The sequence below is a fragment of the Babylonia areolata genome, chromosome 32 (genome assembly GCF_041734735.1).
Source record: "Babylonia areolata isolate BAREFJ2019XMU chromosome 32, ASM4173473v1, whole genome shotgun sequence".
Classification (NCBI taxonomy): Eukaryota; Metazoa; Mollusca; class Gastropoda; order Neogastropoda; family Buccinidae; genus Babylonia; species Babylonia areolata.
In genome coordinates, this window is record NC_134907.1 from 5,638,510 (window position 1) to 5,665,334 (window position 26,825).

Consider the following 26,825-nt stretch of genomic DNA (forward strand, 5'->3'; position numbering starts at 1 on the left):
ACAAAATGCATATGCATGCACTGACTAAGCGCACTGGGTTATGCTGCTGGTCAAGCATCTGCCTAGCAGATATTGTGTAGGGTATATGGATTTGTCCGAACGCAGTGACACATTGTAAAACTGAAACTGTGGCAAGTGGTCAGCAGTGGTCAGTGATTAGTGGTGCTCTGTAGTGGTCAGGACGTCATAATAATGCACAAACATGAAAAACAACAACGCAGTTTGCAATTTTTTGCGAAGTGGTCAGCAGTGGCAAGAAATGGTCTGTAATGACCAACAGTCAATAGCTATCAGCTAAATGTGAAATCCTGCCAAGACGTCCCAGTACTGCATAACCATCACAAAGTGGTGTCAGCTGAACTCTGATAGCGGTCAGCATTGGGGAAGCAGCGGTTAAACACCTGCTGAGATATAAAGGGAGGGTGTGCTGGCACGCTTTCGTGAATGGCTTTTGGTCGTTTGCAGAGCGAGAAGTTGGTCGTATGACGTCGTGGGCGGCCCACCACCGTCACTAGGTTCCCTGGGGTTGTGGCCTTTCGTTTTCGACAACTTTTCGGCAGAGTTTGATCACACCCCTTTCTTTGCACAGACTGAAACAAACAACATAAACTATGTCATCAAAAAGGTCTTTAGAGCTCAAGACATCGACAGCATTTTAAAAGAAAGCAACACGGTAAGCTGATTGCTATACAAACGTAATGAATGAGAGTGGATGTTTTTTGTTTATGCTGTGTTTAATTTTGAGGAATGGATTAAAGAATTTAAACACTTAAAACATTAAAAGAGTATCCCTAAATGATGAATCCTGTTGTCATAGACCATGCATCAGGGGTGTATATAAAGGGGAGTTCCATTATTAATGCATTGACAGGATAGAAAGTGAAAGGATAGAAATATCCTGGCAAAGGCCAAAGACATAATTAGAGAGGCCAGTCACAAAGGGTTTTCTATTGTTTTATTACAATAGTTAGGGGGAAATAGAAAAGAAAAGAAGACAGTGTCTGTAAAAGTCACAAACAACAAATGTCATGAGTGCATGTCAGTAATGCAGGAAGATAGTAAGAACATCTTTATATATATATATATATATATATATATATATATATATATATATATACTTCCATGGAAAGTCTTCCACTTGGTTTGTAATAAGCAACAACATAAGATAATGCATATATGAGTGAAGACCAAACACTGACAACAAATGACATTTCTAAAGTGTAGTAAATTCTGGCTAATGCTGATTTACTGGGAAAACACTGACAGTGTAGAGTATGTAAAGCTTATACTGTGTCAAAGTGACTCAAATGAATCAGTTATCATGTGGCACTATACCGGAGTAAGCCTTACAGGAAAAAAGCATGATAACTGAATTACAATTACCAGACTGTGATACGTATCAGATGGTTATATTTTGCGGATCGGAATATGTTTTCCTGAGATGCTGCTCAAGAGTCTCTTTGTCCACTGTGAGTGTCCCTGATTTGGGCCGCTCAGTTTCCTGGCGAAATGAAGGGGGTCTTGGAAGATGCACTCTTGTGTCTTCTTTTTGCTCCTTTTCTTCCTTGCTGATTCTGCTTTACTGAGGGCACTGTGCTTTGCTTTCAGGTCTTTCCAAAGTTTCTGTTGGCCATGCATTTCAAATTCTGAAGCAGTCTCCATCCTTTTCTTGGCCTTTCTTTTAGCATTTCATATGTTGTCCATTTCTCATTGTCACCTGGATTTCTTTTAGGTGTTCTTGTCCTTGGGTCTTTGACTCCATAGGTTTCCTGACAGGCTGCATATACGATATCTCCGTAGGTGGCTAACTTGTGTACCAAGGTGCTCTTTCCTATCAGCGCATCAAGTTTTCAGACTATTTTCTGGTCCAACTCTTCCCATTCCATTTTTGTACTTGCAGGTGGCAAGTTGAGTTTCTGGCGTTTGGCTTCAAGATCTTGTACAAATGATTTGTCTGAATTATCAGCTGGGATGTCTTTGGCACTGGTTTTGGTTTGAAACCTGGCTTTGGTTTTACCACGTCTTATCTGCTGGTGCAGTGCACTGATGAGCATTCGTCAAGTCCATCCAAACACTATAATAATGTGGTTTTAGTGTACGATAAGCAAATACATATAGAACTGAAGATTGTAAGCATTATGTGACGAATGAAGAAACTGGCGTCTCAACGTCAAACCATTTTGGCTGAAAAAGATTAGACTAAAATCACTGATATGTATGTGTATATGAAAGCACAACAGACATAATATGGTAGTGAATGATACATAGACTTGGTTTGATAAATGTCTGGAGCATTTGTTTTCAAGAGGCTTTTATTCCAATTTTGAGAGGCGTCGCACTTGCATTAATTCGCAAGTTATGATCAGTATGTCAGCTTCAGAATGTCGTCTGCAGTGACATGTGCCGTGAAGATGAGCTACGGCGGTCATCGAAGCCAGCTGAGCGCTTGGTAACACACACACACACACACACACACACACACACACACACACACACACACACACCCTCCCCCCCACCCCCCACATACACACAAAGAAGAAGAAGAAAAAGAGAGAAAAAGGAGTTACAGATTCCTCCGATCGAGATCTGGCAAAAAACAAATGAGAGAAAGCAGGTAACTTATTCCATGGAACCTTTACCTTGAAACGAAATATGTATATATTCAACCCATAGAGATTTTTTCTCCCCTCAACTTCACAAAGACATGAAAAAATTCGTGTTGTGCATAAAATGATGCTTCAAACAGATACTCAGTGTGTCAAATATCTCCAAAGTCGAAGCAAGATAAGGGTCTGTGCTTGATTTTAAATAGATCAGTTCGAATACTTAATCGCACAGATTTGACAAGAAACACGCTCAAAGTAAACATGGGAGATTAAAGCAAATAATCGCTGCAAAATGCTCACCGAAATTGTTCAAAATCCTTTCGTCGGAACAGCGATTTCCACGACGAAATTTTAGCCTTTCGATGACCTGGGAAAACCGGCAGTGGAGATGCACATGCGCAAACGATTCTCGCTAAAAATAACCGGGGAGTTCCGAAGAAAATCCGACGAAAGTGGGCCTGCACACCCTTCCTAAAATGAACGGATGTGACAAAATAACCCAGTCTGCGGGAACATAAACATAAGACCTGGCTGAAAGAAAATTTTGGGGAACATAGACCTTGAGGAACATAGAGCTAACCCCCTCCCTTCAACCCCCTTCCTCCCTCCTCCCCCCAAACCTTCCACTTACCTTATACATACACAGAGCGAAACAAGCTGCACGGACAATCGAATTCGGGTTTGGGCTTGTTTTGATTGTCAGTCACGTCAGTAATAATTTAGTTTAAAAGAAAGAAAAAGATATACAGACAGATAGATATAGCTATGGATATGCATTGGAAACTTTTTACCCCACAAGGAAATGAATCAGAGAAAACATTGAGAAAACCCTATTTCATGTTTCGGCTGGTATGCTGTTTTCATACAAAAGTGTGAGACCTGTTAACGTAGTGCGATCAACACGACGGTATGGGGATGGGTTTTTTGTGTTGGTCTGGTTTGACAGAACACGCTGCCACAGAGACAGACCGTCTGTCTGTCTGTCTGTCCCTATCGCCACTCCTACACCGTCTGTCTGTCTGTCTGTCTGTCCCTATCGCCACTCCTACACCGTCTGTCTGTCTGTCCCTATCGCCACTCCTACACCGTCTGTCTGTCTGTCTGTCTGTCCCTATCGCCACTCCTACACCGTCTGTCTGTCTGTCTGTCCCTATCGCCACTCCTACACCGTCTGTCTGTCTGTCTGTCTGTCCCTATCGCCACTCCTACACCGTCTGTCTGTCTGTCTGTCCCTATCGCCACTCCTACACCGTCTGTCTGTCTGTTTGTCTGTCCCTATCACCACTCCTACACCGTCTGTCTGTCTGTCTGTCTGTCCCTATCGCCACTCCTACACCGTCTGTCTGTCTGTCTGTCCCTATCGCCACTCCTACACCGTCTGTCTGTCTGTCTGTCTGTCTGTCCCTATCGCCACTCCTACACCGTCTGTCTGTCTGTCTGTCTGTCCCTATCGCCACTCCTACACCGTCTGTCTGTCTGTCTGTCTGTCCCTATCGCCACTCCTACACCGTCTGTCTGTCTGTCTGTCTGTCCCTATCGCCACTCCTACACCGTCTGTCTGTCTGTCTGTCCCTATCGCCACTCCTACACCGTCTGTCTGTCTGTCTGTCTGTCTGTCCCTATCGCCACTCCTACACCGTCTGTCTGTCTGTCTGTCCCTATCACCACTCCTACACCGTCTGTCTGTCTGTCTGTCTGTCTGTCCCTATCGCCACTCCTACACCGTCTGTCTGTCTGTCTGTCCCTATCGCCACTCTACACCGTCTGTCTCTGTCTGTCCCTATCGCCACTCCTACACCGTCTGTCTGTTCTGTCCGGTCTGTCTGTCCCTATCAGCCACTCCTACACCGCTGTCTGTCTGTCCCTATCGCCACTCCTACACCGTCTGTCTGTCTGTCCCTATCGCCACTCCTACACCGTCTGTCTGTCTGTCTGTCCCTATCGCCACTCCTACACCGTCTGTCTGTCTGTCCCTATCGCCACTCCTACACCGTCTGTCTGTCTGTCTGTCCCTATCGCCCACTCCTACACCGTCTGTCTGTCTGTCTGTCCCTATCGCCACTCCTACACCGTCTGTCTGTCTGTCTGTCCCTATCGCCACTCCTACACCGTCTGTCTGTCTGTCTGTCCCTATCGCCACTCCTACACCGTCTGTCTGTCTGTCTGTCTGTCCCTATCGCCACTCCTACACCGTCTGTCTGTCTGTCTGTCCCTATCGCCACTCCTACACCGTCTGTCTGTCTGTCTGTCCCTATCGCCACTCCTACACCGTCTGTCTGTCTGTCTGTCCCTATCGCCACTCCCACCAACGCTCCCCAACTTGTCACACGAGAAAAGTTCTCTCTGGACAGAAAAACTCTGTGTGTGTGTGTGTGTGTGTGTGTGTGTGTGTGTGTGTGTGTGTGTGTGCCTATCCGCCTGTTGTATAACTTTCCTCTTCTCCCTGTCTTTCTGCCTCTCACTTTTTCGTTCTATCTTTGCGTCTGTCTCTCTGTTATTCTGTCTGTTTCTCTCTCTTTCCTCGTCTTTCTGTGTCTCTGTCGGCATCTCTTCAAGTTGTATCTGTCTCTGGCTCTGTCCGTCTCATTTACTCTGTCTATCCGTCTTTCTCTCGCTCTGTCTGTCCATTCCTTTATTCATGCAAAATATCGCCCATGCATTATATCTGTCCGTCTGTCTGTCTTTTCTTCTCTTTCTCTTTTAATCGGATGTTGTTGTTTTTTAGTGTGATCAGGAGCCAGCCATTTTGGTGTTTTGTAAGGCTCTTTACATTCTTTTTGTTTTAATCTGAAGATCAGTGTAGGAAAACATAAAACGTTGTGTTTTATTGATGTAAGCTCGGAAATCATCAAGTTGTTTTGTTAGACTGTAAGTACTTTGATCAGACAAGCAACCATTATCGTTATTATTATTTGATTTTAGAATGTTCATTCGGCAGTGGTGTGTGTGTGTATGTGTGTGGGGGGGGGGTGGCAGGAGTTGGGAGTGGAGTTACGTGTCAGTTATGGAAATAGACGCATGTTCCTTCTTCAGTGTGTTAACAAGATCAGAGAGAACATGAATGTCGGGTCTGAGAATTCCTGATGGGGAAAACCTAGAACATTCTTTTGCGGAAAAATAATGGTAAAAAAGGATAAAATAAAGTAAACATACATAAGTATGCTCTAGCACTGGAGTCTTCGTACTGAAGGAAGAACGCACAAATACTAATAGTTGTGTCACGAGATATTCAGATTATCGACCTACCACTCGTGGTGAATTATCCCCCATCCTTACTCTCTCTTCCACCCTCGCCTTCCCCCAGTGTACTTTGTGGCGATTGTTATTTCATGAGAAAAAGATTTCCTCAGTGGGACAGTTGCATGAGGCGATCAGATGCTGTTCCAGTCTCAGAATGTTTTCATTGGTGTTCACTTGGCAGTCGTCAAGGAAGGAAGTGGTGTAGCCGTTCTCTCTGACAGGATAGAGGCATCAAGTGACAGTGAGAAATTATGTGGACAAAAAGCTCTGAAAGGAAGATACAGCAACACTAAAAACAGTGTCGATTATTGTTATGCCTCCACACCCCCTAAATTCTCAATATATATATATCTCTCCCTCCCCGCCCCCCCCTCTCTCTCTCTCTCTCTTGTGTGTGTGTGTGTGTGTGTGTGTGTGTGTGTGTGTGTTGTAGGAGGGGGAGGTTTAAGGGGGCATGGGGGTTTTGGGGGGGAACTTGGTGGACATGGGTATATCTAAGACTGTTTGGTAGATAGCTTGAGATCAGAAGGTGAAGTAAGTGCATGCTGACCCAGAGCTTGTAGGGTGCAAATGATTTGAAAAATTCGACATTGAAGAGATAATAGTTCTGTTGGAAGATAAGAAAAAAGGTCCTAAACGGCGAGCAGTGAAATTCAGTGATGCCTCATTCAGTGCTATAGTTCAAGGTTCACATGTTTATCACATTAATGATTACCTTGGCCAGGCGAAGGACATTAACATGGCCTTGTAAATGTTGTTATCATCATTGTCATTTTGTCATTATGACTGTCGGGATGGTGGTGATGATGACGATTATCCAACTGAAATGAGAACAGAAATAACACGAACTCTGTTAGTCACTAACACTGAATTATCATTTCGGTAGTTATATCTTCTATCTTACTCTTACTCATGGCGTTAGTGGTGTGGATCACAAGTGTATGTTTCAGAACAGGATCTACTGAACACCAGCGAGGTAATTCGGCACTGCAGGGTTTGCTCTGGTGTGTGGCCTCAGGACAACCTAGTATTGCCAGCCCTGTGTGATTCCAGGGGAGCAGTCTGAGAATAATGCCAGTGAACCGGCGCAGCAGACGGGACAGAAATAATCAACACCCTGCTTCTGTCTTTCAATGAGACTACGGGGGCCTGCTCCCCCACCCACACCCCACTCTTTCTCTTTGCGATTTTCCGCAGTCTCCTTAAATTTACTTGTCATCTTCAGAAAACACATCATTGCTTTCACTTATGAATACATGAATAAGTAAACAAATAGGAAGAGTTTAAATTGTCTTTGGAACCATCTCCAAATTTAATAAATAAAAAAAAAGGAATATCAATGTGGCCTAACTTCACACTTCATTTTCCCAGAGACGGTGACAAATCCACCAATCTGAAGAAGAGATCGCAGCACGGATGAATATTCAAAGCATTGCCTGGTCGATTGCTCTTTCGCCTCCGGAAAGTTGTGTGCGAGGACCGTCATAAGTTGTGGGGCTTTTCATTTGAGAGAGAGAGAGAGAGAGCTATCCATCACGTGAAAGGGGAAACGTCTCTGAATGCCCTTTTCGAATTATCTCACCTATTTTCTGTGCTGTGCTCTATGTCTTTGATGTTTGTGGAGTTGTTAACTGGTTGGTTGTCTGGTTCATTCACTCATTTTAACCATGCTGTTGTCTGGTTCATTCACTCATTTTAACCATACTGTTATCAGATAATGTTCATGTGCATGGAGCATGATGATAAAACAAATCCATTTTTGTTCAAAGCGAAACACGTAATTTAGTTATCATGCCCTCTCCTGTACGGCTTACTCCAGATTCATTTGAGTCATTTTGACACAGTATAAGCTTTACCTAATCTATACTGTCAGTGTACTTTCACTAAATCAGCATAGCTTCAATCACTTTAACTGCACTGTTTAAATGTATTAGAAATGTCATTTGATGTCAGCGTTTGGTCTTAACACATATGCATCGTGTTGTTGCTTATAACAAACCGAGTGATAGTCTTTCCATGTAATATGTATACATGTGCTTTTCTATTCACTTGTGTTGACATGTGCTTAATGACATCTGTTTACTTGTGTCTGTTCAGGCACTGTTTTATCTCTTCTCCTCACCCGTGTTTTATCTCTTCTCCTTATCTCTTCTTCTCATAACTGTTGTGAATAAAACAATAGAAAAACCCTTTTGTGACTGGCCTCTATATGTTCCTGGTCTGTGCGCGGGGATTCCTTTTATCCTTTAATACAGTAAATCATCATTAGTTAGTTCTTTTGAACCGTACCCTTTCATTATTAATAAACCACCCGGGTACACGGTTACAAAAGTGACATCGCCGACAGGATATTGATCCATTACAAAATAGATCCAAATCATTCCCTTTAATATTTCAAGTCTTTTATCCAAATTCAATCCATCCCTAAACCACAGCCCTTTACCACCAAGTGTACTTTGTTACAACTTGGCGTTGTGAGCGATGATGTGCTAATTCTTTAATATCTCTAATAATAAATTAAAACCCTCACAACCAACGCTATCACAAAATTGGCGCTGTGAGCAAAGGATGTTTTAATTCTTTTAAATATCTCTCATCCAAATTAAAGCCACCGCTAACGCTATCACAATAATAATAATAATAATAACAATAATAAGAAGAAGAAGTTCGATTATTTCTTCTTCAGCGTTCCCAGGCCAACTTTTATTATAAAAAGGGGGAGGGGCTGGAAGAGCCACAGTGCATCTACATCTATAAGCAAAAATATGTAAACAATGATGGTCAAAAAAGATGGGAATCATCATGTAAATAATAATGAAGAAATGAATAGAAAAATAAGTAAATCAACGTGTACATGTACTATGATTTATATCCACATCTTTGCTTCATCATTGTGTAAACAATGCTTCATATGGCACCCATTTTAAATTGAACTGCGCTAAATCATCAATTTTCAAGTATCTGTTTCTTCAATTTGCAACATACACTTGTATGCTTGGTTTGGTGTTTGCCAAATAGCATTTATACATATGAAATTTCGCAGTAAGTAGCCTAAATTCTAATCCGGCGTCGGTAACGAAGTCTTTTTTTGTAAAAAAAAAAAAAAAAGTTGACGAGTTCTTCACATAATTTGAACTATGATGACATTTTTCATACAGCATGTTTTCAAAATGTATCCAAAAAGACCTCGTTTCAGGACACTGCCATAACAAATGTCGGATATCCCAAATGTTTTGCTTACAAAGTGTACACAGGGAATCTTCAACAAACTTTCAATAACTGAACATCGTTGAACTTAAAACACTGTCGAAAAATAACGTTCCGGTTCAATTCAGAAAAGGTATTGTTCCATTTGATTATAACTGTTGGCACCACGTCTGATTTCAAGTATACAGGCTTGGTGTGTTTACTCCCATTATTAATAGTGAACGGAATCGTAGGTTCAAGAGTACGATATTGTGCAATTAGTTCAATGCCAAGTTTAATGTATCGTTATTTTATTTCATACCATCTTATTTCGTGTCATGCTATGTGAGACGGTGCCGTGAATCTCTCTCTCTCTCTCTCTCTCTCCCGTTCTCTCTGTATGATATCAGGCTGTGTCTCTGACAGCCCCTGACAGCCATGTCAAACACCCGACCTTCACGCGTGGCTCAGTTTCAGTCGGCAGAACAGTTTCTGCAGACAGGAGCAGAGGAAAAAAAGCGAGTCACTGGCGCCTCCAACACCAGCTGCTTCGGGCAGATGGGGCTCGTCAACATTGACTGGAAGCTGACAGAGTGAGGACAAACATGAAGCTGACAAGCAAGAGTAAGGACCAACAAGAAGCTGACAAACAAAGGACAAACAAGAAGCTGACAGAGTAAGGACAAACAAGAAGCTGACAAACAGAGTAAGGACCAACAAGAAGCTGACAAACAAAGGACAAACAAGAAGCTGACAAACAGAGTAAGGACAAACAAGAAGATGACAAACAGAGTAAGGACCAACAAGAAGCTGACAGAGTAAGGACAAACAAGAAGATGACAAACAGAGTGAGGACAAACAAGAAGCTGACAAACAGAGTAAGGACAAACAAGAAGCTGACAGAGTAAGGACAAACAGGAAGCTGACAGAGTAAGGACAAACAAGAAGCTGACAGAGTAAGGACCAACAAGAAGCTGACAAACAGAGTAAGGACAAACAAGAAGCTGTCAAATAAAGGACAAACAAGAAGCTGACAGAGTAAGGACAAACAAGAAGCTGACAGAGTAAGGACCAACAAGAAGCTGACAAACACAGTAAGGACAAACAGGAAGCTGACAAACAGAGTAAGGACAAACAAGAAGCTGACAAATAAAGGACAAACAAGAAGCTGACAAACAGAGTGAGGACAAACAAGAAGCTGACAAATAAAGGACAAACAAGAAGCTGACAAACACAGTAAGGACAAACAAGAAGCTGACAAACAGAGTAAGGACAAACAAGAAGCTGACAAACAAAGGACAAACAAGAAGCTGACAAACAGAGTGAGGACAAACAAGAAGCTGACAAACAGGGTAAGGACAAACAAGAAGCTGACAGAGTAAGGACAAACAGGAAGCTGACAAACAGAGTAAGGACAAACAAGAAGCTGACAAACAGAGTGAGGACAAACATGAAGCTGACAAATAAAGGACAAACAAGAAGCTGACAAACAGAGTGAGGACAAACAAGATGCTGACAGAGTAAGGACAAACAAGAAGCTGACAGAGTAAGGACAAAGAAGAAGCTGACAAACAGAGTAAGGACCACCAAGCTGACAATAAAGGACAAACAAGAAGCTGACAGAGTAAGGACCAACAAGAAGCTGACAGATTAAGGACAAAGAAGAAGCTCACAGGGTAAGGGCAATCAAGAAGCTGACAGAGTGAGGACAAACAAGAAGCTGACAAGCAGGGTAAGGGCAAACAAGAAGCTGACAAACAGAGTAAGGACAAACAAGAAGCTGACAGAGTGAGGACAAACAAGAAGCTGACAAACAGAGTAAGGACAAACAAGAAGCTAACAAATAAAGGACAAACAAGAAGCTGACAAACAGAGTAAGGACAAACAAGAAGCTGACAAACAGAGTAAGGATAAACATGAAGCTGACAGAGTGAGGACAAACATGAACCTGACAAGCTACAGTAAGGACCAACAAGAAGCTGACAAATAAAGGACAAACAAGAAGCTGACAGAGTAAGGACAAACAAGAAGCTGACAAGCTAGAGTAAGGACCAACAAGAAGCTGACAAATAAAGGACAAACAAGAAGCTGACAGAGTAAGGACAAACAAGATTCTGACAAAAAGAGTAAGGACAAACAAGAAGCTGACAAACAGAGTGAGGACAAACAAGAAGCTGACAAACAGAGTAAGGACAAACAAGAAGCTGACAGAGTAAGGACAAACAAGAAGCTGACAAACAGAGTGAGGACAAACATGAAGCTGACAGACAGAGTAAGGACAAACAAGAAGCTGACAAACAGAGTGAGGACAAACAAGAAGCTGACAGAGTAAGGACAAACAAGAAGCTGACAAAGGACCAACAAGAAGGTGACAGAGTAAGGACCAACAAGAAGCTGACAAACAGAGTAAGGACAAACAAGAAGCTGACAGACAGAGTAAGGACAAACATGAAGCTGACAGAATAAGGACAAACATGAAGCTGACAGAGTAAGGACAAACAAGAAGCTGACACACAGAGTAGGGACCAACAAGAAGCTGACAGAGTGAGGACCAACAAGAAGCTGACAGAGTAAGGACAAGCAAGAAGCTGACACACAGAGTAAGGACAAACAAGAAGCTGACAGAGTAAGGACAAACAAGAAGATGACAAACAGAGTAAGGACAAACAAGAAGATGACAAACAGAGTAAGGACCAACAAGAAGCTGACAGAGTAAGGACAAACAAGAAGATGACAAACAGAGTGAGGACAAACAAGAAGCTGACAAACAGAGTAAGGACAAACAAGAAGCTGACAGAGTAAGGACAAACAGGAAGCTGACAGAGTAAGGACAAACAAGAAGCTGACAGAGTAAGGACCAACAAGAAGCTGACAAACAGAGTAAGGACAAACAAGAAGCTGACAGAGTAAGGACAAACAGGAAGCTGACAAACACAGTAAGGACAAACAGGAAGCTGACAGACAGAGTAAGGACAAACAAGAAGCTGACAGAGTAAGGACCAACAAGAAGCTGACAAACACAGTAAGGACAAACAGGAAGCTGACAAACAGAGTAAGGACAAACAAGAAGCTGACAAACAGAGTGAGGACAAACAAGAAGCTGACAAACAGGGTAAGGACAAACAAGAAGCTGACAAACAGAGTGAGGACAAACAAGAAGCTGACAAACAGGGTAAGGACAAACAAGAAGCTGACAGAGTAAGGACAAACAGGAAGCTGACAAACACAGTAAGGACAAACAAGAAGCTGACAAACAGAGTAAGGACAAACAAGAAGCTGACAAACAGGGTAAGGACAAACAAGAAGCTGACAGAGTGAGGACAAACAGGAAGCTGACAAACAGAGTAAGGACAAACAAGAAGCTGACAAACAGAGTGAGGACAAACAAGAAGCTGACAAACAGAGTGAGGACAAACAAGATGCTGACAGAGTAAGGACAAACAAGAAGCTGACAGAGTAAGGACAAAGAAGAAGCTGACAAACAGAGTAAGGACCACCAAGCTGACAATAAAGGACAAACAAGAAGCTGACAGAGTAAGGACCAACAAGAAGCTGACAGATTAAGGACAAAGAAGAAGCTCACAGGGTAAGGGCAATCAAGAAGCTGACAGAGTGAGGACAAACAAGAAGCTGACAAGCAGGGTAAGGACAAACAAGAAGCTGACAGAGTAAGGACAAACAAGAAGCTGACAAACAGAGTAAGGACAAACAAGAAGCTGACAAACAGAGTAAGGATAAACAAGAAGCTGACAGAGTGAGGACAAACATGAACCTGACAAGCTACAGTAAGGACCAACAAGAAGCTGACAAATAAAGGACAAACAAGAAGCTGACAGAGTAAGGACAAACAAGAAGCTGACAAGCTAGAGTAAGGACCAACAAGAAGCTGACAAATAAAGGACAAACAAGAAGCTGACAGAGTAAGGACAAACAAGATTCTGACAAAAAGAGTAAGGACAAACAAGAAGCTGACAAACAGAGTAAGGACAAACAAGAAGCTGACAAAGGACCAACAAGAAGCTGACAGAGTAAGGACAAACAAGAAGCTGACAGAGTAAGGACAAACAAGAAGCTGACAGAGTAAGGACAAACAAGAAGCTGACAAACAGAGTAAGGACAAACATGAAGCTGACAGACAGAGTAAGGACAAACAAGAAGCTGACAGACAGAGTGAGGACAAACAAGAAGCTGACAGAGTAAGGACAAACAAGAAGCTGACAAAGGACCAACAAGAAGGTGACAGAGTAAGGACCAACAAGAAGCTGACAAACAGAGTAAGGACAAACATGAAGCTGACAGACAGAGTAAGGACAAACATGAAGCTGACAGAATAAGGACAAACATGAAGCTGACAGAGTAAGGACAAACAAGAAGCTGACACACAGAGTAGGGACCAACAAGAAGCTGACAGAGTGAGGACCAACAAGAAGCTGACAGAGTGAGGACAAACAAGAAGCTGACAAACAGAGTAAGGACAAACATGAAGCTGACAGAGTGAGGACAAACATGAAGCTGACAAACAGAGTAAGGACAAACATGAAGCTGACAGAGTGAGGACAAACATGAAGCTGACAAACAGAGTAAGGACAAACATGAAGCTGACAGAGTGAGGACAAACATGAAGCTGACAGAGTGAAGACAAACATAAAGCTGACAAATAAAGGACAAACAAGAAGCTGACAAGCAAGAGTAAGAACCAACAACAAGCTGACAAATAAAGGACAAACAAGAAGCTGACAGATAAAGGACCAACAAGAAGCTGACAGAGTGAGGACAAACAAGAAGCTGACAGAGTGAGGACAAACAAGAAGCTGACAGAGTGAGGACAAACATGAAGCTGACAAATAAAGGACAAACAAGATGCTGACAGAGTAAGGACAAACAAGAAGCTGACAGAGTAAGGACCAACAAGAAGCTGACTTGCAAGAGTAAGGACCAACAAGCTGACAAATAAAGGACAAACAAGAAGCTGACAGATTAAGGACCAACAAGAAGCTGACAGAGTAAGGACCAACAAGAAGCTGACAAACAGATAAAAAGGCAAACAAGAAGCTGACAGAGTAAGGACAAACAAGAAGCTGACAAACAGAGTAAGGACAAACAAGAAGCTGACAGAGTAAGGACAAACAAGAAGCTGACAGAGTAAGGACCAACAAGAAGCTGACAAACAGATAAAAGGACAAACAAGAAGCTGACAGAGTAAGGACAAACAAGAAGCTGACAGAGTAAGGACAAACAAGAAGCTGACAAACAGAGTGAGGACAAACAAGAAGCTGACAGAGAAAGGACAAACAAGAAGATGACAAACAGAGTGAGGACAAACAAGAAGCTGACAAATAAAGGACAAACAAGAAGCTGACAAACAGAGTAAGGACAAACGAGAAGCTGACAAACAGATTACGGACAAACAAGAAGCTGACAGAGTAAGGACAAACAGGAAGCTGGCAAACAGAGTAAGGACAAACAAGAAGCTGACAAACAGAGTAAGGATAACCATGAAGCTGACAGAGTGAGGACAAACATGAAGCTGACAGAGTAAGGACAAACAAGAAGCTGACAGAGTAAGGACCAACAAGAAGCTGACAAATAAAGGACAAACAAGAAGCTGACAGAGTAAGGACAAACAAGATTCTGACAAAAAGAGTAAGGACAAACAAGAAGCTGACAAACAGAGTAAGGACAAACAAGAAGCTGACAAAGGACAAACAAGAAGGTGACAGAGTAAGGACAAACAAGAAGCTGACAGACAGAGTAAGGACAAACAAGAAGCTGACATAGGACCAACAAGAAGCTGACACAGTAAGGACAAACAAGAAGCTGACAAAGGACCAACAAGAAGCTGACAGAGTAAGGACAAACCAAAAGCTGACAGAGTACGGACAAACAAGAAGCTGACAAACAGAGTAAGGACAAACAAGAAGCTGACAGAGTAAGGACAAACAAGAAGCTGACAGAGTAAGGACAAACATGAAGCTGACAGAGTAAGAACAAACAAGAAGCTGACAGAGTGAGGACAAACAAGAAGCTGACAAACAGAGTAAGGACAAACAAGAAGCTGACAGACAGAGTAAGGACAAACAAGAAGCTGACAGAGTGAGGACAAACAAGAAGCTGACGGAGCACACCAAAATACAGGTCTATGGGACTTGCGTCATAAGCACCCTCCTTACGGCAGTGAGTCATGGACTGCGCGCCCTACAGAGCGAAAGCTGTACGCCGTCCACATGCCTTGTCTCTGATGTACCCCAGTCATCACCTGGTAGGACCAAGTTCCAAACAACATCGTCCTGGGGAGAGCTGGAATCCCCAACACGTACACCATGCAGAGACAGAAATACATGCACTGACTCGGTCACAAAGCTTGATGAAAATGGCTGGATCCCAAGGATCTCTTCGTACGGAAAAAGTAGCACTGGGAAAACATCCCACAGCAGACCCTAACTGCGGTATAAAGACGTTTGCAAAATAGATATGAAAGGCCTTGAGCATCATCCTGAGCACCTAGGAAGCGTAAGAACGATCGTGTTAATAAATGTCTCTTCTTAGAGTGTGTATTTCTTAATATTGTTGTTTCAGTTCGCTTTCTGGTTCTGTTTTTCCCTCCTTTAGTTTCTTCACTTCAATAGTGAGTGTATTTTTTGTAAGTCTCCAGAATGTCCAGTCTTTTAGACCGTACTTATGACCTGTTTCAGTGTTTTATCCTTCTTGTGTTTGAATGTCCTCTTTGATATTTTGCAGGGTGTCAGTCAGTGAGGTGTCAGTGTCAGTGTCAGTGTCGTCTTCGAGACTTTGTTGTTGTTGTTGCTTTGGTTTGATTTTGCACTGTTGGTTGAGGGGCTGTGATTACTCACCGATTTTCTCCCTTCTTCTCTTGTTCTGTTGCCACTTTTTGTCGCAAACTTGACACCGGTGTCGTCATTCCCTTGTTATATTTAAAAAAAAAAAAAAAAAGAAAAAAAAAAGGAAATTAGTTTTTCACTGTCAAAGTCCACTATTGTCTCTTTTCTTTCTCTCTCTCTATTTTCATACACAAAAAACTCAACTTTTCATATAGAAAATAAGGCACATTCAACTGAATGCTGTTTGCATACTTAGACTGACGTCTCTTTCAAAAGCCGTGTCCCCCACCTCCCCCCCACCAGCTGTCTGGCTGCACTCACCGTCACAATGCACGGTTTTCGCGGAGCGACCAAAAACATCTCCGATCGCAAGGCTGAGCGAAAGTTATATCAATGGATTCAATGTCTGTCTGTCTGTCTCTCTGTCTGTCCGTCTTTCTGTCTCTCGTCTGATTAGTACCTACTATGCCACCAGAGCTTTTCAGCTAATGACATACACATTTCAGTGTTCTCTCTCTTTCTCTCTCTCTCAGATTCTGTGACATTTCTTCTCGATAATCCATTCACGTTGAGAGTTATTGTCAATGTTTCCGCGACAGGCGTTTCAGTGCCGACAATTATTAACGATGTGAGATGGAGTGAATCGTCTGCGTGGGGAGACATCGGTATGTCTTTTTTCACTGCACAGTTCTTTGTCTTGTGCATGCAGTCCTTTTAAGGCTTGGCCTAAAAAAGTCTGATGCTTGCTTAATTTTTTCTCTAGTTACTGGAGATCAACTTTGTGTGATTTCTTACACCTTGGAAGCGCCTGTTTGTGTCTTCCTCCTTCCCACCATCCATCCAACCATCTTTTGTGTCTGTCTCTGCCTCCGCTTCTGTCTCTCTCTTTCGACGGGCGCAATAGCCGAGTGGTTAAAGCGTTGGACTGTCAATCTGAGGGTCCCGGGTTCGAATCACGGTGACGGCGCCTGGTGGGTAAAGGGTGGAGATTTTTACGATCTCCCAGGTCAACATATGTGCAGACCTGCTAGTGCCTGAACCCCCTTCGTGTGTATATGCAAGCAGCAGATCAAATACGCACGATAAAGATCCTGTAATCCATGTCAGCGTTCGGTGGGTTATGGAAACAAGAACATACCCAGCATGCACACCCCCGAAAACGGAGTATGGCTGCCTACATGGCGGGGTAAAAACGGTCATACACGTAAAAGCCCACTCGTGTGCATACGAGTGAACGCAGAAGAAGAAGAAGTCTCTCTCTTTCTCTCATTTACAGGTGTTCGTTCAATCTCCCTGTGTGTCCGTCTGCCCGTTAGTTGACCAACCCCTTTCTGCCATCTGGTGTGGACACGGTACAAATACAATCTCCTTTGTGTCTGCAGGCAGCGTGAGGGCAGGGGGCTTCAGACATTTCATTGCTGGCGGCCAGTTTACCCCGGCCTCCAGCCTGTCACTCAGCCGTTGTTGTGGCTTCGGCCTTTCCTTCACCGTCGTCTGTTTCACTTCCATTCATTCTTTAGATCCTTGTGCTGGTGCCAAGGCTTCGCGCACACACACACACACACACCAATTTATCCATCATGACCTGTGACCCCTGAAGTCCCGAAAACTTGTGTGTCCGAAATATGTGATCAGAAGGTGAACCTAGAACAGAAGCAGTAAAGCTTAAATCTAATGTCAAAGCAGAATAGGAAGGAGAACACCAAAAGGTATTCCCTCGATAACTAATGTTAGAACTAATATTTCAGATGAATCAGAGATCAGTTCGGAAATGGCTGATGTCTAACAAAACGGTGCACCGTGTTCAGCACGGAACAAAGCAAAGTCCCCTTTGTTATTGATCGTACTGCTTGTAAGAAGGACAAAACGTGATATAAGATCACTCTCTCTTTCTACCTCCCTAGACATCTGGCGATATGTACTGATGGATCATGTCACTGTAAAAGATTTTAAAAAGGAAAAAAAATCATACCACATCAGGAAAAAAATCGACTGAGTTTTACTCTAAGTTTATTCCCACTGATACTGATCAACACCACTGTCTGGAGCTTCCCCTTTACATTCTGAAAGTCTGTATTTATTACATACATCAAGTTCTACCGAACCGGAGAAATTGATTATCTTATAACAGAAGTCAGTCAGACCAAACCCACACACACAGACACAATCATCATCATTGTCATTATCATCATCATCATCATCCCTTGTTGTCATATAAATCTATAACAAAATAATACAGACTAGAACAATATTTCACGAACTGCAAACATAAAAACTACAAATAATCATTGGACAGAAAAGCTGCGAAGTACAAATATACTGTGAGAACAATAACAAGTACAAAACAAGAGTAGCAAGGCTTCAAGACTCACTTGTAATACACACTTAAAAAAGATAAACAAAAAATATGTTTGTTTTTTTTAATTGCTAAAATGTGTTCTGTATTATAAAGTTTTGTGTAAAAAAAGAAAAAGGCACAAAAGCGTAAGTAGCCTTCCACACAGTGCCGATGCCCATCTACAAATAACGTTCAAAAATAATATTTAATTAAACGTTTGTTTTAGCTTAATAAATCAGTTACGGTATTCGAGGTGTCAACGCCGTATTAAAACTAACTCGGGACGGCAAGTTTTCTCCCTTGCTTTTCCCCACAGACGGTCCATTTGTAAGGGTTTGGACAAAAATTACAAAAAATACAAAATATAGAGTAAGGAAATGAAACTTTCAGAACTGGTTTAATACGTGTTGGACTGTTACATATGGGGGAAAAATAAAATTTCTCATTTTATTTCTAGTTTTGCCATTATGTAGAAAATACTGCCAATTTTTCAACCTGCACTTTGTTCATTTTCTTCTTCGTCATCATCCACCTCTTCCATGTCCGACCCTTCAGTTTGTAGCATTTCAAGAAAGTACTTCGGGAACACTAAAACTGCCGTCGCTGCCTTGTTCACTCCGCAACATTTTGAGAAGAACCCGCTTCAGATGCCACTTTGTCTGGCACGCGAGCAGGCGACCGGTCAGTGACTTTGTCAGCGTGTGTGCGAGACAGGCCACACATTACACGCTGGCCAATCATACCATTCGGTTGTTGAGTGACCCAGAATAGATCACTCTGCTTGGCTAGTCACAAAATCACGTGCACAGTGCGTGATGGATTTTTATTTTTGGAAAATGTTATTCCATTCCGTGGACGGAATCCGAATACATTTTATGTAGGAATGCTCACGCATTCCGTCGTCCGGAGACAGTAAATATCATGTTATTTTGGTATATCTCGGGCATTTAAGAAATTCTTTAAAGTCCACGATAAAGGAGACGTTGCCATCGCCTCAAGCACACGGCAAAATGTATTGCTTTCTCCATATCTGCAGATATCATGTTCGACAGGCTCAGTTACCAGCAGAAACTACAACACGGTCCATTCAATTTCTGCTTTATGTTCATTCAAGTTACTTCAGTATCCACTTTAAAATATTCAAATGCAGTAAACACGTTGATGGTGTAGTTAGTGTTACTGTATGTGTTCTGTCCAGAATTTGTTTTTTATTTCTTTTAATTGCGAGCAAGAAAAAACGAGGTCAAGCAAGCTTCAAACCCAACCATCTTCTGGATTCGGATCAACGAAATACACCGTTAAAGATCCGGAAATACAGTTTAATCCGGAGGACTTACAATCTATTATCGGTATGGCTGTGAAGATTTTCCCACCACTATTTTCAATCCTCATTTGGTATTGCCAGACACAGACAGACAGACTGACAGACGCACGCACGCACGCACGCACACACACACACACCAAACACTGGGTTATTATATAGACTCACATTGTTTACACAAGTGAAGCAATGAACATCATGTTCTTGATGAATATGTTTTTTGCACACTGATTTTAAAAAAGAAGACATAGATTGTTTACACAAGTAAGTCAAAAATGTGCTGCTTCATGAAATAAAAGTGAATTGTGTGCGAACCATTGCCAAGAAAAGAAGAGGAACAGGGTATGTGCGGGAGTGGGTGGAGCAGGAGGGGGCAGGGGTAGGGTGGGGGAGGGTATCCTGACGAGCAGGGTGTCACGTGCTCCAGTCTACCCGGGGTACCGGATGGGTTCGTTACCTAGTTCATCTGTTCGCGTGAACATAAACCACGATTTCAATCCACCCGATGTGTCAATGTCATAACTACAGGTTCCCACGCGCTATTCCACTGCATTGTCAGACAGAGTGCTCTGAATTATCCATGGTTGTTTATCTACGAAACGCTTCTTTCCGTATTTCACGACGGCGCCCAGAGTGGATGAGATGAAATGTTAATGTTGCCAAAGATCCCCGCCGGCAGGTGTCATCATTTCACTTCATTCTCTTTAAAAAAAGAAAAAAAAAGTATATATGTATGTATGTACATATAGATGTAGATATATATATATATATATATAAGAAAAAAAGTGAAAGGCGAGGGTGTGCGAACACGGGTGGTGGCGTGGTGGGGAAGGGGTGAGGGATTTGTTCTGTCTCTCTGTGTCTTTCTCTTCTTCCCGTCACAACTGTTCATCTGTTCTTCACCAGCTGATTTCCCATCGGAAGCTCCATTCACCATTTTTCAGAAACAGTTGTTTACAATTCACTGAGGCTGACAAAGAGCAGCAGGCGTCAGTTCTTTGTACCCGACATGTCGCAAAAGCCTTGCAGTGTGGAAACACGTGATGACTGTGTCCCAGGTCGTTAGATCTGGAACGATCAACGCCAAAAGGAAGATCGGGGAGGCAGCAGTTCCCTACGACAGTTAAAAGTTTGATGAGATGCGTTTGATTTTAAGATGCGGTGTGCTTGAATTCCATGTATGTAGCAGTAATAGTAGTAGCAGCAGCATTAGAATTAATATGATAGCAATAATGATAGTCGTAGTAGTAGTAGTGGAGATGAAGCCACTTTTCCAGACCGTTTGGAGTGAGTTGGACCCAGTGAACAGCGCGATTATCTTGTCAGTAGTGGAGCGATAACAGGGAGGCAGCCGCTTCAACTTGGCGGGATGTGGGTGTGTCAGTTTGAATGCATGTACGTGTGTGTGTGTGTGTGTGTGTGTGTGTGTGTGTGTGTGTGTGTGTGTGTGTGTGTGTGTGTGAATAGAGTAGAATATATATGAGATAGAATGATAATAAATGTAATAATGCCGAAGGTTATCGGACATCGTTGGCAGAGTTCTGTAATATTTTACTCTAATGTTAGCAAAAGGCGGTTCAAAATGCCTGATTGAAAAACTGAACAACGTGTTGTAAGGTTAGACCTGTCCGCTTTAAGTACCAAATTGAAATGTTATAAACCATTATTTCATGTTGGGAAATACTAAGTGAAAAATGAAAGAAAACCCTGTTGAGAACATTGAATATATTGTATCCTTTTCATCAAAATGAAACCACAGTTTAACATGTCAGCACATTTTACCAGAACGTCTGTACTCGTCCATCCTGTGCTGAAGTGGATCTTCCGGTGGCAATGAACACCCATCCTGGATGCATATAACCGTCTACATATACACACACACAGATAGATAAAGTGTATATATATGTGTGTGTGTGCGCGTGCGTGTGTGTGTGTGTGTGTGTGTGTGTGTGTGTGCGCGCGCGCCCGCGCGTGTGTGTGTCCTTTGTCTTCTTTCTTTAATTAACTATGTTTCTTACTTTCCATCTCCTCTAACAGTGTTGAATCACTTTTTTCCTGCAAGGAATCCCACGAAATTATCTCCTTTCATGTTGTCCATCTAACTTATGTTACGAAGGCACTCGCAAAACTCCACGATCGCAACTTTCTTTGACATTCATGGAGCCTATGACTCTGTGTGGCACCGTAAATTGATTCATAAAGCAATACAGTGGGGATGGGAGGTCGTTTTCGTAGATTTCTTATGTCATTCTTATCCCAAAGACATTTCAGGTGAGATTAAAGGGTATATTGTCCGGCTCAAGGCCCATCAATATGGGTGTTCCCCAGGGAAGTGCGATTTCTCCAACTCTTGCACTAATGTTTTATGATATGAAAAATATCAACTCAAATGGTGCTACATCAGTAGCGTACACAGATGACATAGCTCTTTGGGAGAATGTAAACTGTAATATTACCAAGAAATAAGACAAAACGAAATGGAATTATTACACATTTTCAAGATGCTATTGACAAACATTGTCAAAAATATGAAAGAAAATGGTTTTCTCCTGTCCGCTGAAACGATTGTTTTCATCATCTTTACTAAAACGTTGCTTGAATTTGAAGGTAACTAGGTCATATATCCCAATAAACAGATGAAATTTATCGGTGTCATCTTCCATTATAACCTTTTTTTGACTAAACATATACACTACCTTATTGAGAAAACGAGGAAGAAAATAGCTCTATTTCGTGTGCTTTTTGGAATTCCTGTTATAGATTGTGGCAGTAATCTAATCAATGCTGCAATGGGACTTGTCCGCTCAATTGTATCGTAAAGTCAGGAAATCGATTTCACAGCTTCAAACTCTGATCATTTATTGACAAACATCGATTCCTTAGATTTTGAAGTTGCACTCGGGTTACCGCGATGGGCTTCAATTGAGAAGACATACAAAGAAGCTGGTGTTTTACCATTACCTGAACACAGGAAATTAAGTGCCTGTAACTACATGGTAAGGGCTAGAACTGTCCCAAATTCAGTTGTCTCTGCAACTGATAACGAAACAAACATCTGTAGAGAAAAACTCGTACGAAAGCTGTATACACGTCCTTGTTCGATTTTACTCGGTCGTTTTTTGTTTTTGTTTTTTTTGTGTGTTTGTTTTTGTTAAGTTGCAATCTGTCTCTTATTCAGAATGCGAAGATTCCGCATTGTTTTCATTAAGCAAATACTATTTTTACATATGGACAATCAACAAGCGACAGTTCACTTGCCTCTCGGGCCAAAGAACTGATTAATATTCATTTTGAATATTACCACCGTGTTTTCACAGATGGATCAGTTAGTGATAACTCTGAAGTTGGAGCCACTTTTGCAATCCCGGAACCTATCATGAAAAAGACATTCCACTTAACTGAAAGTTACTCAATTTTTTACTGCTGAACTGTTTGCACTTATGACTTTCCCTTTTTTTTTTTTTTTTAGTGATATGCCTCTTGTACCTGCTAAAATGTCTTTATTATCCGATTCAAAATCAGCATTGATGGCTTTACATAATCAGTCTTGATGTGAACGAGCAGATATTATATACGAAATTTTGTATTTGATCCACTAGTTAATTATGCGAGGTTCCGACATTTCACTTTTGTGGGTTCATGGACATTTCAATCTTCGTGGCAACGAAATGGCCGATCTTTGTGCCAAGGAAGCTGCATGGAACAATTCACTTTAATCGATTACAATATTCCGGTTTCTGTGTCTGAAGCATGTACTATTCTCTCAAAATCTATCTGGAGTTTCAGACAGAAACAGTTCTTAGATATTTCAAATAAGAAGCACTGGTGGGATCTCTCTCTTCCAGTAAAGAAAGGAATTACCCCCCGGGATCAATTCCACAAGAAACGATACACAGGCTACGGACTAATGCATGGCTGTGCAGATTTTTGAAACCTTCACCGCTGTGTGTTTGTAGTGAGCCTCTTGTCATCCCTCAGTTTTTGCTCCAATGTTCTGAACACAATCACATTTCAAACCACTTCAGGATGATTGCATCCATTGATCTTCCCGTTACCATGTCCAGTGTCTTCACCCCAGTACAGAAAAAAACTGCATTTGAGAAAAAAAAAAAAGCTCAAAAGCCACCCAGTTGGTCGTTTTTTCTAATCTCCTTTGTCTTTTTTTTGTTTGTTTTTTGTTTTTGTTGTTTTTTTTCTTTTTCTGATTGTATTATATGCTGCAGAGTCTACCCTCTTATTTAATCCGAATCAGTGTTTCGTTCTGGGTGATAGCGTCAGATTTACATGCAGAGCAAAGTTCTCTGTCACGTCCTATTAGAGAGCGGACTAGAACCTCCCACCCAACCCAGCACTAACACCCAGACAACACAAACACAGACTAAAATAATTCAGAGTTCATTCATTTATTCAGTCACACACAGAACTTGCCAAATAAACAGTAACCACAGTCCCTGCCGCAACAACTGATACACTTAAATGACAGTGGGTACATAAACATGAAACACGTAACTTGAAGAAACGTCCGTCCAGCGGAAACCAGCGTCCGGTGGTTTAAAGAATGTTGTCAGTGTGCGCTTAGGATACTTGATAACTACATGAAAAATACTGAAGCACTCTGCACAGCACAGGAAAAGAAGATGAACGGCGAAAACTGAAGAAAACGAAGACGATGAAGCTAGAGCACAAACGACAGTGATGAGAAAAGGGCAAGAGGAGCAGTCAGCTGCAGCAGGAGCAACAGTGCTGCCCGGCCAACACAGGCTGAAGGGGGAATGGCGCAGGAAGTGGGACGCTGCCAACGTACCCTGACGCTGGAAATTAAAAAAAACAGACGACACATGTCTAGTAGGGCACTCCTCCCCTCTTTGCTGGATCACACGGGACAGAGGAGAATGACCACCCAGAGGAAAAGTGATCCTCACGTGAGGGTGCCAACCAACTGGGCGAAAAGCCCCAACCAAAACAGGCGCGACCTTCCTCCAAGAAGGCCGCGGGAGCAAAAGCCTCGAAACTTGCCACTGACTTGAGAGACTTGAACATCTGCTCAGCAGTGGCACAAACGAAACAAACAAGACTCCACGATTGCACGAAATAAACGTAAAACAGGGAACTACACACACACACACACACACACACAACTGACAGGCAAGCTGGGGAGAGTGAGTGGGGGAAGGGCACGTAGGAAACAGCTCTGCACGTGATTGTCATGAGTTGGGACATCCTCTTTATTCTTATGAGTGGAACTGTTCGACTGTAACAGGTAATATGTTGTCTTGATTACATTATGAGACCTAATTTCAATGATTGCATTCTGAAAGTGTGCAGTGAAGTACATTTTCTTATGAATATTTGTGCAAGTGTGTGTGTGTGTGAGGGGGGAGGGGGGGGGGGGGGGGAGGGTGTAGGTGAGAGAGAGACAGTGCGTGTGTGTTTGTATGTGTGTGTATGAGAGAAAGAGAGAGAGAGAGAGCTTGTGCACGTGGGTGTGCATACTTACATGTCTTTGGAGCGGGGAAAAGGGATCAGAATGTGACTATACAAATGTACTTGGGGAAGGGAGAGGAGATGGGGGGGATCTGAATTGGGGTATGTCTGCATAACATGGATGTATGTAGGGTGGGGGGGGGGGGGATACACGTCTGTGAGTATATGTGTGTGTTAAAACATTTTTTTGAGATATTGATATTATTGATATTTGGTAAATCGATTTGTTACATATGTTGCTTTTTAAGATTGTATTCATATCATTGGATTTTTCAAATTTGATTTTCTTTCTGTTACTTAGTTAACATCAATTTAATTGATTGTTAAAATGTCAGTACAGCAAAAAGTTAATCTGACAATAAATGGTTTCAGTCAGACAGTTGATTCGCTTTTCATGTAAGGAATACCAAGAAATTATCCCCCTTCATGCAATCAGCGAAGGACGTCCACTCTCCTCACGACAATCAGCGAAGGACGTCCACTCTCCTCACGACAATCAGAGAAGGACGTCCACTCTCCCCACTACAATCAGCGAAGGACGTCCAGTCTCCCCACTACAATCAGCGAAGGACGTCCAGTCTCCCCACTACAATCAGCGAAGGACGTCCAGTCTCCCCACTACAATCAGAGAAGGACGTCCAGTCTCCCCACTACCATCAGCGAAGGACGTCCAGTCTCCCCACGACAATCAGCGAAGGACGTCTAGTCTCCCGACTACAATCAGCGAAGGACGTCCAGTCTCCCCACGACAATCAGCGAAGGACGTCCAGTCTCCCCACTACAATCAGCGAAGGACGTCCAGTCTCATCACTACAATCAGCGAAGGACGTCCAGTCTTCCCACTACAATCAGCGAAGGGCGTCCAGTCTCCCCACTGCAATCAGCGAAGGACGTCCAGTCTCCCCACTACAATCAGCGAAGGACGTCCAGTCTCCCCACTACAATCAGCGAAGGACGTCCAGTCTCCCCACTACAATCAGCGAAGGACGTCCAGTCTCCCCACTACAATCAGCGAAGGACGTCCAGTCTCCCCACTGCAATCAGCGAAGGACGTCCAGTCTCCCCACTGCAATCAGCGAAGGACGTCCAGTCTCCCCACTACAATCAGAGAAGGACGTCCAGTCTCCCCACTACAATCAGCGAAGGACGTCCAGCTCTCCCCACTACAATCAGCGAAGGACGTCCAGTCTCCCCACTACAATCAGAGAAGGACGTCCAGTCTCCCCACTACAATCAGCGAAGGACGTCCAGTCTCCCCACTACAATCAGAGAAGGACGTCCACTCTCCCCACTACAATCAGCGAAGGACGTCCAGTCTCCCCACTACAATCAGCGAAGGACGTCCAGTCTCCCCACTACAATCAGCGAAGGACGTCCAGTCTCCCCACTACAATCAGCGAAGGACGTCCAGTCTCCCCACTACAATCAGAGAAGGACGTCCATTCTCCCCACTACAATCAGCGAAGGACGTCCAGTCTCCCCACTACAATCAGAGAAGGACGTCCATTCTCCCCACTACAATCAGCGAAAGACGTCCAGTCTCCCCACTACAATCAGCGAAGGACGTCCAGTCTCCCCACTACAATCAGCGAAGGACGTCCAGTCTCCCCACTACAATCAGCGAAGGACGTCCAGTCTCCCCACTACAATCAGCTCACTGACTGACGAGGGCCTATGCTGTCTGTCCTGCTGGCTGCCGTGTCCGTCCGTCCCCTTACTTCCACATCACTTTCTCCCTTCCTTCCGTGTCCTCTTCATTCTTCAACCGACTGGAATGGGACGTGGTGTAGTTCTTCAGGAGGAAGAGAGAG